General features: G+C 36.3%; 1 long non-coding RNA gene across 1 annotated transcript in view; it reads right to left on the minus strand.

The window, feature by feature from the left end:
- The window catches only part of LOC139111234 (uncharacterized), a 65,650-nt gene that overhangs the window by 11,243 nt on the left and 41,096 nt on the right, over positions 1-13,311 (minus strand). Inside the window, exon 3 of the long non-coding RNA XR_011547181.1 lies at positions 443-1,741. This is a non-coding gene — a long non-coding RNA (uncharacterized lncRNA). The remainder of the gene's footprint in view (positions 1-442; positions 1,742-13,311) is intronic.

Genomic DNA, 13,311 nt, shown 5'->3' on the forward strand with positions numbered 1-13,311 from the left:
TACGTAAAGCTGCTTATTGTAATTATCGCGCTGAGTAATACTAATACTATTATCTGCATTTTTTTTGTGTACGAGAATTTCAACGTGACGTTAAATAGGATTTATTTTTTGTAATTTTTTATTTGTGAGTATGTAATATTATTTACTATATAAAAACAAATTTAATAAACGATATTTTACGACGCATTTATATTACTAGGTATAACGCCACACGAGTGAAGTTTAAACGGGAAAATAATAAATTAAAAAAGCTTTTATACGGATTTTTCATTGATTTATCTCCGTCAGATTAAATAGTCTTTTAAATATTTTTAAATACAAAAAGAAACCATGGATATTTTTCAAGGGATCCCCGATTTGCGCGCGTCAATACATTGGAATATTAATTATAATAATTTCTTTATAATAATTAAAATTTTCCGACGTGTCGCCGGGTACTTACATTTGTATCCTTCGGGTAGGTTAGATTGTTTTCCGTCCTTCCGTCCTTCCTGTCCTTCCTGTCCTTCCTGTCCTTCCTGTCCTTCCGCGACAGTATCCTCAGTATCCTGAATTATCCTGACGTCTTGCAGCACTTCAAATCATTCCGCACTATTTTACACTGCTCTGCTTTTTTTATTATCACTGTCATTAATCACTGACACTGACTCGACAGACGAACGACCGAGAGACTGACGGATTATCGCGGCGATTATTACGAACGATACCGAGATATTCTGTGAAGCGGCGAATGAGACGGGCCGCGATACGAAATGTGTCCCCGCGCACTGTATCTTCCTCACGTTCCTCAAAAAGTCACTTGTCGGAAGAGGGACGAGATGCACGGCCACGACGAAGAAGGCGAACGAGGTGCGATCTCTGTTGACATCCCGCGTAGCGGCCATCATGATTGCTGCAGTCCGCTGAACGTGGTGGCGAGTGAAGCGGGTCGGTAATGAGGTCGATGACGTCACGCGGCGAACATCAGATCGGACGCTCCGCGCTCTCCGCCAGCGACATAACCTTGGCCTTTCCGAGGCACTCTTTCGGAGCCCGAAACGAAGCGCAGAACGATAAACGGAATGACAGGAATGCAAAAAATGATTGTCTGTTCCCGGGTCGACGACGTCGACACGTACTCGCGTGCGGGAACGTTCTATCCGCGGCCGAAAATACGCGTAATTGCGGAGCGATTAACACACGTCTTCGCGCTCGAAGCTCCGCAATTAGACTAACATGGTCGCTAGAGATTTCGGCCCTTGGAGGGAAAGAGACGACCGCGTAAGAGAGAGTGAGACAGACGATATGTTCGATCATCTTTTGATCATTGTCCTTCTCGCACTGAATTCTCAAAAACGCTGAGCTCGGCGCCAATTCCTCGTCTAAGTTCTCTACAATTTATACGGATTTCAGCATAAATAAAGCTGGACCGTGCGTCACGTGTCGAATTTATCAAAAGCCAGGTTTTTCTGTCGTAACAGACTTTTATAATATTCAACTCGATAAGCGCGTCAAAACTGCAATCGCGGAAATCTATTGGCTTTTCGTTTTTTGTGCACGTTTGCGGCGCTTGCTTTGACTTTTCGATTTCATCCCATCGCCGCCCATCCAAAAATGTCGATGACTCGGCAAACCATAGATGACGAATGTACTATTCTTTTTCAGTCGTTTTACAAGCCGTTGCACTACCTCCATTGTTTCATTGGTTATCTGCTACAACGCAAAACGATAACGCATCCTCACCATCAGCTTTCGTCAAAGTCTGTAATGAAAAAAAAATAATATAATTAAATTAAAGCAGCAAAATCACTCTTGTATCTTGCTAATAAAGTATCAACGAAATACATATATTGTATATGTATATAATTAAGAAATATTATTTAAAAAATGTTTATCACTTTATAATCAAATAAAACGTAGGAATTTATTTGAAAATTATTTAAATAACATAAATTCGCCATCTCTACAAGCTTCGTTATTTATTCCTAAAAAAATTCTTCATAGTCGCAATCTATTTGCATTTAATACAGAAAATGTTATCATAATTTTCCCCCATATCGATTTCCGTTCAAAGATGGATATCTCAAGAAAAGATAGCATAAGTGGATCGCATAAGAGAGGGACAACGCCGTTTTCTCGATGATCATGTTTGTCGGTAGACTGATTTGAACGGGATCGATAATGCGGTCGGCAAAGGAAAGAAATTTATTCTATGTGCTTCGCCCGACATGGATTCAGCGGGATAAAAGTATCAAGACGAATTCAATGAAGAGAGCCTACCGCCTGCTTGTTATTAAAGAACCTGCGGGACCCTTCGGATCGTTCGGCATAACAAATACCTGCCGAGGGGGAGGATCTGAATGGCGACACACAAAATCGATTATCGAATCGGGAGGCGGGACCGTTACCGTCGTTTTACGGTTCCACTCATATCAAGAGACTCGACCTTGCTCGTCTTGTTAAATTGCATCACTCAGCAAATAAATTTTGCTGATTCTATATAAAGAGGTATTGGACTCGTGTTTTCTATGTGCCGCGCTAAATGAGTATTATCGACGGCTGCCGGCCGACGTCGCAAGACAAATAGATCTACTTTTATCCCTCGCGCAGCACTGGGTATCAATTAATTCGCGTCGTTAATAACAACGTAACGTTAACGAAAATTCAGACGCCAAGTCTATCGGCGTTATAAATTTCTATCGAGTGCAAAAGATACGGAATCGCTTACGGATTAAACGATTTTAATTGCTTTAAAGCGGTGTTACATTTTATAATTTAAAAGTCTCTTTTATATGCACCGCCCGACAATCTTCACAAAGTAGAGTAAACATAACTATCGCGGACGATGGCATTTGCGTATGCCGGGGTCACGTTCTCGCCGTTCTTTCATACCCGCTCTAAGAAAATAAAGGACGCGGACGTAACGAGCAAACACCGAAAAAGATATTATTACGAGTACGGCAAGCCGGGAAGCGGAGTGAAGAAAAAAAAAAGAGACGTGGCAAAGAACAAAGTAGCGGTGGAGAAAACGGAACGGGATGAACAGACGACGCGAGGATTAAAAATTACAAGGGCTGGACCGCGAGTTGAAATGGGTCAAGCCGCTTATAATTAACGCCAGTTTATTCGGGAGTCGGAGATTGAGATCCTCGAAACCCCGATAAATCCGAACGCGGTTGTTTAAGAGACAAATTAGACGAAATGACGATGCGACCGGAACGTTTCCCGAAGACGTCGTCGCCGTCGTTTTCAACATTTTCTTTGTCAATTTGCGATTGCGAATCGCAAGGAAACTCTCGAGGAACGTAATTGTCACTGAAGGAGACGAAAGGGTTCCCCGAAGTGTAAGCGGAAGGGGTGATAAGAGAAAGTAGGAAAGAGGAGAATGAGGTAGATAAAGGGTATAGTAGTTGGGTGAGATCGTTAAGAGGGTTGTCGAGCATCCTGGATATTGGCCCTGATAATGGACCATCCTCCTAAACGCTCGTTCGCGCTCATCTCGAAAACTCTCACGAGCGCATCCCTCTCTTTTTCTTTCTCGTACTCGTTTATTCTTCGGATAATTCGTCCATACCTTCGATTCCATCTATTAGATCCTTTCGTTAAGACGTTACATCGATCGAATGCAAAACAAAGCAATTACGAACAACGGTGATAAAAAGTCACTTCAATATAATTGTCAAAACCTGCATCGAGTTTTCGGTGCTTTAAAAAATTGAAATAAATTTTTTACTCCGAACGGATTCGTTTTTTCGTAATACAAATGTGTGGATAAATTCGAGTGGTTTATATATTTTATTTACTGTTAGAGATCCATTTCATACGACAGACGTGTCTAAGCACGTCGCCTCGGTGTGCGAGAAAATTAATTCAAGATTAAAACCAACATTTAAGTACGTCTGGCATCCCCCTTTTAGTTACGATATCTCGGAGAATTAAATCTCGAATTACAAATTAATTTGACACGCGCAGGTTTAATGTCAACCAAAGCGACGAGAGTGGCAGGAATCTGAAATTCCATTGGTCCCAATATATTCACCCGGATTCGTGGTAACGTGTACATGCATGTATGAAGTCTACGTACATATAAGACTCGCACTATATTCAGTTTACACCTTAATTATTTTTACTAAGATGACAGACAGCGCGATAAAAGCTAAATACTTCTTTTTCCTTTTAATTGACAAAGTTAAAACATAATTTACGTTATTAAGTGTTTTATAAATACTACGTTCTAAATGGAAAATCTCTTCGGACAGAGTGAAGAGCGTGAAAATTCGTTTAACTCGGTTTTGAAGCTACGACGGATTCGACCGGTTTTTCGTATCGCAATTTGCGATGTTAATCAAAATTACGAAAGAGCCGTAGCGATGGAAAGTATAAGGCTATCATGAAAAGCCGCTTATGCAAATCTTTGGACAGCTGTCTCGCGTAAGAAAAAGACTTTCTATGTAACAGTTAGCACATATATTCATCTATATAAATTATATATATATAACGTTTCGACATTGAGATGGATCTAGCGCAAAGTTCGTCCCTTGCTTTCTTTTTTTTTTTTCCTGAAAACGTCTTCTTTGTCCGTGCATATTCTCATGCCTGTCAGCCTTTTCTACTGATAATTAACGACACGAGTTATTCTCCGTTAGATTCTAGACTTAACGGGGCGCTTTACGACAGCGAAGGCATCGTAATGCTTTAAAAGCTTGCACGTAAAATGTAGACGTAGCTTAACAAGCGGTTAACGTACGTACGAACGTTTCAAAATCTCTAACCATATCTTTTAAACAAAATAATATCATCAGACGTTAGTCGGTTTCATGTAAAGCTGTATTTCTCAATTTATATACTTTAAGGATTGAAACAAAAATTCATGGAGATTAATTAATATTAATATGTTCTTTAAAAGATGCATCCGAATGTCTTACATTGCGTCTTAAATTTTGCAATTGTAATGTCTTTCATCGACAATACAACAAAGTGCGTGTCGCGTGTAATTAACATCGAAAGTGCCGTGCAAAGTCCCGCACGATCATTGTGTTCTGATATAATTAGTGCGCGCGCAATCGCAATTAATTGTGTTTCCGCGAGTGAATTATTGTGAGGGTGCCACGAAGAACCATCAACAAAGGAATGAGAGAGAAGGCGCTGAGCGAAAGCGGAGCAACCGTGAGGTGACTAAATTACCTTTTACTACTTGTGTTTATTATCAACTTACGTACCGTGTCTGATAAGGTTTTTTTTTCTTTTTCAATACAATAATTTTATCCTCGTGATATTTATTTTTTGATTTATTAGTTGTTCCGCGCACGTTTTAATTTAGATATTTAATTTATATTTTAACGTAGTTGTCACTATACACTGCCATTGGGCATTTGTATCAGTGAGCAATAAATTATTTTCTATTTTAAACTAAAGTAATAGATCTATGAAAATAAATTGTATACGTAGCATAAAATATACGTGTATATTTTTTTGTATTAAATAAAGAACGTAATATCACAAAGAAATAATACTCGAAAGATCCATTCTTGAAATAAATAAACTACCTATCGTTTTTAAAAATTAGATTCACTATACGTATAATTGTAAATTTAAAATATATGTGAGAATAGATTAATATATATTTTTTTTTTTGTACATAGATGTAGGATGCATATGCGTTAAATTCACAGAATAACTTGTTATACCAAGTACATTTCATTGTTTTGTTAGAAAGTATTATTACGAAATATTTTAGCAATAAAATTCAATATGTAACCATTAATAAAATAAAATAGTCTCGAAAGCATAAACAAGAACAAAAAACAATACAGAACGTTTCCCAGATGTATTAAAAATATATAAAAAAAATAATTATAATGAATGAGCAAAAAGACTTTTATAAATAATCAATTATCTATTAACATGACAGAATGTTTGATTTAAAATACGTTCAAATTAAATAAAATCAAATAAACTGTAAAACAAGAAACATCTGTATAAATTACCTTGGATTTAATTATTTAAAATAATAAATTTAATTTATCAATTTTAATGTAAAATAAAGCAAACCTTTCAAAATATAAATTTCAATTCTGATTACCTTCGCTGCTCTTAAGACAAAAATTATACACGCAAAAATAAATTTCTAATCTATTCTGTTTTCTACAAGACGAATATGTGTAAATAAATTATTTACAGCACAATCATTCCGCGTAACATTAATTTACAATTATAAATTTATCAGTGCCCTACTTCCGTACGTATTGTGACGAATCGAGCATTGTCGTGCGATTAGATTGTAGAATAACGCGGTATATTCGGGTCATAATAAGGGATTAATTTAAATGCATAACGCGCTATTGGCGCGGACGTTATAAATTCTATCTCCTCGATTAATATTCGGTGCCGTTGGTGACTTGTTGATCCGTTCGTCGGATGTACATCATATTCAATCATAACCACACTCACGTAATGTAAATCCCATTATAACGAGTGTGCCGCAATCCAATATTGCCAGTACATCTGCCATCGATATTAGCAAGTTACATCTGTGTCGATTTAGTATAATGGATTTTCTATGTACCAACGTTGATATCAACGACAGGGGATGAATGTCATCGTCTGTCTGTCATAATTGCACAAATGAGAAGTTACAGTCAATAACGCGTGTGTCTTGAATATCGTTAATACTTTGACAACTGTTCAAAATTGATCCAGTTTCATCTTAATCAGTAGTCACACGGTAAACACGTACGATCCGGCCAAGTCACCATTGATCATTTAGAATAATGTGAACTCGCAACGATTAAAAGTTGGCAATTCTTTTTTAAATATTAATATTAAAATTAAGAAGAATATTATGATAAAATGTATACGAAAGAATATATAAAAAGGAAAAAAAAAAAATTATGAGTTTACAAATGACGAGATTATGATTATTTTATAAAAATATAACAGAAATAGAAAATACTATTTCTATTCGAATGTTTTTATTTCTTATAAATCTCTTTACGAAGGAAGAATTCAGACGATTTTATTTTACTATCATAAATGGTTTTCCAGACATTTGTCTTCGACGATGTCAAACACATGAGTCATTTTCTTATCGACCGTGTCTAAATGCGACTTCTGTTAGGAATCGCGAATTGTAGATTGCTTCATAAGACAGACGCGTCGTGAGTCGAGACGTAAAACTGAATGATGGAAGTCGCGGCGGCGTTATAAACGGCGCGGATAGAGATATTGGTGTGTCGATCACGGTGAGAAAAGTAGTCTCGAAAGTACGAAACGCCGGCCTCTCTTCTCTTCATACGTCGTAGCACATCTCTATCACGAATTCGAATATCCTGCTGAAGTGAAGAGCGCCAGCGCGCGGCGAATGATGAACTGAATGCCGTTCCTATTGGAGCGTCTTGAAAGCCAGAACCGAATAAAATTCGACATTCCGCGGGTGATGAACCGCGATGACGATAAACGGTAAAGGGGCAAAATAATATCGCGGAGATACGAGAGTTTAGAATACAGGAAACATTACTCGATAGAAATGATTGCATCTCATATAAAAGTAGCAATGAAAACTGCTACAAATTTTTCTTTTCTTTTTTTTCTTTTTTTTCTTCTTCAGTAAAAGTAGCCAAGTTATAAACGACGAGAAATGATAGTGCTGTAATATTACTTATGCTGCCTGTGATTATTTAACGCTTTAAAAAAAATGTATCTCATAATAAATAGTCTTCTTCAAAAGTCGAGCGACATTAAATGTACGCAAAATCAGCTGTGATTATTTATCAATTTTAATTTTATTTATTTATTTCTTTTGTTCCTTGTAATTTATGCTTTTGATTAATTCCGATTCGAAACAATTCGCGTTAAACTCGGAAAATCCAATATTGTAGATATATTTTTGAACATTATTCACATATTAAACCCGATTCTGGAACTGATGACCCAGTTTCTGAAATCAGTAAGTTAACCGTGCGCTCTCGCGTACGCGGGGATGAAAAACGTCACGCTTCGATCGTCGCATTTTCTGCAGACATTCGAGCGAGATTTAAAATTATTGAAGCAGTACATTTCCTCATTTAACGATCACTCCTGATTTTGTACTTTTAAAGTTTTCTTGAACGCGAAACTTCTTTCTAGCGCGCCAAGTGCTCGTCCTTTCTTGCACGGGATAAATTCGTAGTACGATACATTGGTAAAAACGGACATGAAAACTTTCCTGACGAATTATATACATGTACAATATCGTAGAAATACATATATATATATACAAAAATTCTAACAACCGAATAATAATATAAAACAAAATTATATCGCGAAAAATTATATATTTTTCAATTATTGTAAATTCAATCATTACGTTTACAACAAAAATTCTGATTTTACGCATCGCAAGCATGCGATGCTTTTTTAAATTGTTGACGATAAAAATTAATCCGAATGTAATTATCTTTATTTGGTCTAAAATTGTCAGTTTTATTAATGCTCGTTTAATTATTCCGGAATACCGATTATCTAAATCTTGTGACTTTTGTTCTCATATCGCAACATATTGCGATGTGAACAAAAATAATAATTTTAATAATGTGGTGATGATATCGTAATAATGATTTCACGTGGAAAATGTGACATGAGCAGATTAATTACTTTTGATGAATTATAAAAGAGATACAATTTACTCGCAATCGTAAGCGTCGCGCTATCTCACTGCGTGCACAAAATGCAAGTCCGTCTTATATGTACGTAACATATGTTCAAAAATTATGCGGGCACAGAATAAATAAATTTAAACGCAAATAAAATTAATATGTATACATATATGTATATAGATATATTCACATAGCAGATACGTTATTGTTTTGTCGTGCATTGTCCGTACTCGGCAGGTGAATCTGTTTTACATATTTTATCGACTACGAACGCAGTGCATTTCACGGTTGATGCTATATTCGCGAATACGTTTACAAGTCTGAGAAAGCTCCAGTACATCGGACGTTCAGAAGATTCCTTTCCGAAGAAAACATTAGATCTCGTAAAAAAGATCAGAAAAGATTTGGGATCACAGAAGAATAACGTTCCAATTTCAGTTATGTAAAAAAAAAAAATAATAAAAAAAACCCAGGAAATTTTTGAAATAATTTACCTCCGCCACGATTTCCAAACTATACAATGGCACGGAAACCTGAACGGATTCGCGCTTGTTTGCCCTAAATTATCATCAATATCGACACGGCCAAATATTTGTCATGAAAGATTACTGCTATGTTTTTTTTTTTTCAACGTGACATAATCCGTGACATAAAAATGTTTGAACAAAAAAGATTGCATTATAATTTACATTATTAACAGACATCGTTTGTACCTCAATAAATTTCACGAGTATGCAATCGCATATACGTGATTATTGAAATAATTGTCATAATGTCTAGTATGCCATCAATAATATCAATAATAATTATACAAAATTTGATGAAATTATCTCAATGTGTGCCATGAGTTACAATATACAACGTGTTTTAAAACAAACAATACACAATTTAATAAAAATCGTTAAAAAGAAATTTAATAAAAATATAAAAAGCATTCAAAATAATATTAGATAGCATTCTTTTGAATTTTAAACATTTTTAAACACAGTTGTGTAATTAAAAATTATATTGTAAGTTTAATAAATATTAATTAAGTTTTAGTAAAGTTACATTAGACACCTAGTATATTACAATACATTAAGCCATTAGCTTGACAGAGTAACATCTATATTTTATACACATTCATCGATGATTCTATATGATTTCAGTGATATTCAATTAATTTATTCGTATGACTAACGTAGCATTCTATCATAAATTGTGTGAAGGCTTTAATAAATTAAATCTAAAATTAAATTTTTTAATTATAAAAAATGTAATTTTAATTCATTATTAAACCGTTAAATTTTAACAAAATCTCTTACATATTTAATTAATGATTTTATGTGTACCTAACTCAATTGCGAAAAAAAATTCATACTATGATTTAAGAAAATTTAAAGTAACTTTTCCTAATTTTACAATAAACTGCTTATACAAATTTACTTTAATTTGTAATTAATTTGTCAAAAAAAATTTTGTGCGTATTTGCTAAGTACCTATCTGCATTTTTTTTTTTAAACCGCAGAGATATCTGCATCTCTTAATGCGTAACGATAGATAAAACTGCGAACGGTCGCACGCAGGCAAATTGTCCTTCTTATTAATGAGCCAGAACCAACTATAGTTATAGAAAACGAATGCAGTGCACGGGCGACAATGAGAGCTGTCGAAAACAGGTCAGACTATTTATGAGTTTTTTTTTTCCCCTCACGTAACCACATTTCAGGCTTTGCCACTATTCTACGCTGCTTTCAGACCGCGGGAGAATCGCGGTATCCGACCATCGGACGCAAAAAGGAGCGCTCGCTTGCGCTTTTCTTCCAAGTTTCTTACGCGTTTGATAGTATCCGTCACCTTAGATTAAACGTGTATATTTTTGGTTACCAAAGAAAACGCAAAGTTATTTTTACTTTATATCGAATATTCTGTCCAATAAAGAAAAGTTGTAATAATTAATATTAAAATAATAATCATCGACTAATTAAACAATAATCAAAATGTATCTCTCTCTCTCTCTCTCTCTCTCTCTCTATTTTGTACATAAAATTAAGTTGCACTTTAGTCGTAAAAATTGCTTTTTGTTTCTATTTCTGTCAAGACAGTATCGTGCTATTGACGTTACATACACATATATGTACAACGTTGCATACGTGGACATATACATATTTCAAAGTATTTTACATATCGACAGTCAACAATAATAGAATATGTCCCCACATAATATGGGCCGCAAACATGCTCTCTATATGTACTATTTGGTTTGGTCTTTTTCGAGAGATTTTTTTTTCAGCAAATATCCATAAAAATTCCTGTCAAAATATCGACATGAGATGAGTTTTGGTGCGACAAAACGTTTATCAAAACAAAAAGAGAATTATCGAAATACAAACTACTATGAATAACGAACGACAGCTGGAAACTTTATTTTTACGTTGCCAAGAAAAATGGAGGAGGAATGAAAATTATTTACACGATTTGGTGCACTCTGGATTCTTAAGAAAATAATTAATGCGTATAATTTCTTGCGTTAATTTTTACAAATTATTTCTACGCGCAATTTGCTTAATAACAGATAAAATTATCATTAACCCGCAATCGCGTAAAATAATTCAGCGCAATCAACTCCCGCGTTTCTTCGCCGTGCTTCGCAATAATTGTAGCTCTTTGCAATATTTCATTTATACATCACAACGGTTGCATTACGCATTAAATTAGTCGCGTCATTTTCTCATGAAATCGACCATTAGATTCGCGAGCGAATAATTTATTGATGACTGCATAACGCGATACTAATCAATAATCGCATCAAATGAGCGGTTAAATGTAATAATCGTATCGATGTTAATTGGCCGTTTAATTATTTCTCGTTGCAATAACTGCTCGTGCATCGATCACGCGTATCCGTAGACGTCTCATAGTTTTCCCGTGTAAAGCTCCCGCATCGTCGCTACGTGTGAAACGCTCGCAGTTAAATGGCACTTTGACGTGATTGCTTATTGCGAAAGTGTCGTAAGCAGGTGGGTTAACCTGATCGTTACCCGTACTTGAGTAAGCACACTACGTCGATGAGGCTTACTACCTTCAAAGACGTAATGGTAAAAGCCGATCACGCCGATTAATTGGTTTAACTCGATAAATCGCTTGCTTATGTCGGTATTTAAACCGCAATCGATACGATTGACTTTTCACGAAGTAAACGCGAAGTATCGAGCCGTCCCACTTAAATTCGATCGAAATTATAATCATATGTACAACGTTTTTATAGACACGGGCAAAGATAAGTTTAGCATTCGTCTTAATAATCTTGTTACCTGAATATTCGCGTTCTGCGTTCGTTGCTAATTGCAGCTAGTCTAACGAGTCTTATTGACCTAATGCGTATACAAAGTTGACGAAAATCAGACCGTCACGCTTTGGCGTTAAATATTAAATGCGAACAAGCGACATAGCGGATAAGCGTCTGAACTTGCGCGAGATCGCACAAGAGGCACTGAGAGTTGCCACACAGGCACGTTTTCAAGTGTTAAGCTCAGGTACGTGGAAGTATATAACGCATGGTACGTGAAGAAAATTCCCATTGGTCCCGACAAATCGATTCGGAGTACAATTTGGCAAGGAAATCGGATTTCCAATAACGATGCGACGCTGATTATCATGCGATTGCCACCTTGCCGATCGACGCCGAGACGGGACGAAGGAGGCGGATACCGGGGAGAACACACGGGAGTATTTCTAGTCGGAACTGCCACCGTCGCGATTCTCTTCGCGAAAGCTCATAAAATATTTTCAAGAGGCTTTCTCCTGATTACCGTCGTCGCTTCGTTGTTATCGAATAAATTATCATTTTACACCGGCAAATGTGGATCGCGCAATCGAATAATCAATGAAATTATCTCGACGTTTACTCGTATTTTATACCTTTTACATGTCGATCGTATATAACTGCACTAGTTTAGAGAATCGGTCGGTTTTATTATAAAAATTTTCCATCGATTTAACGATCGATTCAAACATACTCCCGCCCTTATTAAGTACCTAAAAATATTCAGTATTCTTGCCGCCTGTTTGAGTCTTGGATATTATATTTGCTTCGATACGGAGCTGCTTACTTCCAACAAATGGCCGTCCAACCGAATTAAGATTAAGATATACCGTCACTCCTCGCCGATCGAGAGATCGCGCGAGGCGTTCAAAGCCAAAAGCCTGCTTCGATCGATCCGCCCGGATAGGTAAAGATACACGTCAAAGTCTACACGCGGAAGGGACTGATCGGGAGCGTCTGGGGCAAGGGATCGATTTTTAAGAACGGCATACGGAAATATTGGTTCGGGTAACGACTTCCGTTCCCCATGTTTACGCCCCGGTAGTCAAGGGTTAAAGCGCCTCGAGAGACAGGTTTCTTCCGTAGATGCGCATGAAAAGGAAGAAATATAAGACGAAGTAAGCGGCAAGGAAGAGAAAGAAGACAAGTGACGTTAGTACCGAACAAACAGCGAAACGTACGCGAGTACGAAAAAATATCTTTCTCTATTCTCTCTCAGTTTTTCTGGCTTCGCAACTAAGTAATATTTCATTCGGAACGTATATATGGCATGTTGCAAAAAAAACCGTTTGGTTTTATTGTTTCTTCCGCCACCATTTTACGTCCATTGGATACCAAAAAGAGCAAGTAGAAGAAAAAGCTCGTGCTTTTAATTCTAAAATTTTTATATATTTA

The sequence above is a fragment of the Cardiocondyla obscurior genome, linkage group LG02 (genome assembly GCF_019399895.1).
Source record: "Cardiocondyla obscurior isolate alpha-2009 linkage group LG02, Cobs3.1, whole genome shotgun sequence".
NCBI classification, from domain to species: domain Eukaryota; kingdom Metazoa; phylum Arthropoda; class Insecta; order Hymenoptera; family Formicidae; genus Cardiocondyla; species Cardiocondyla obscurior.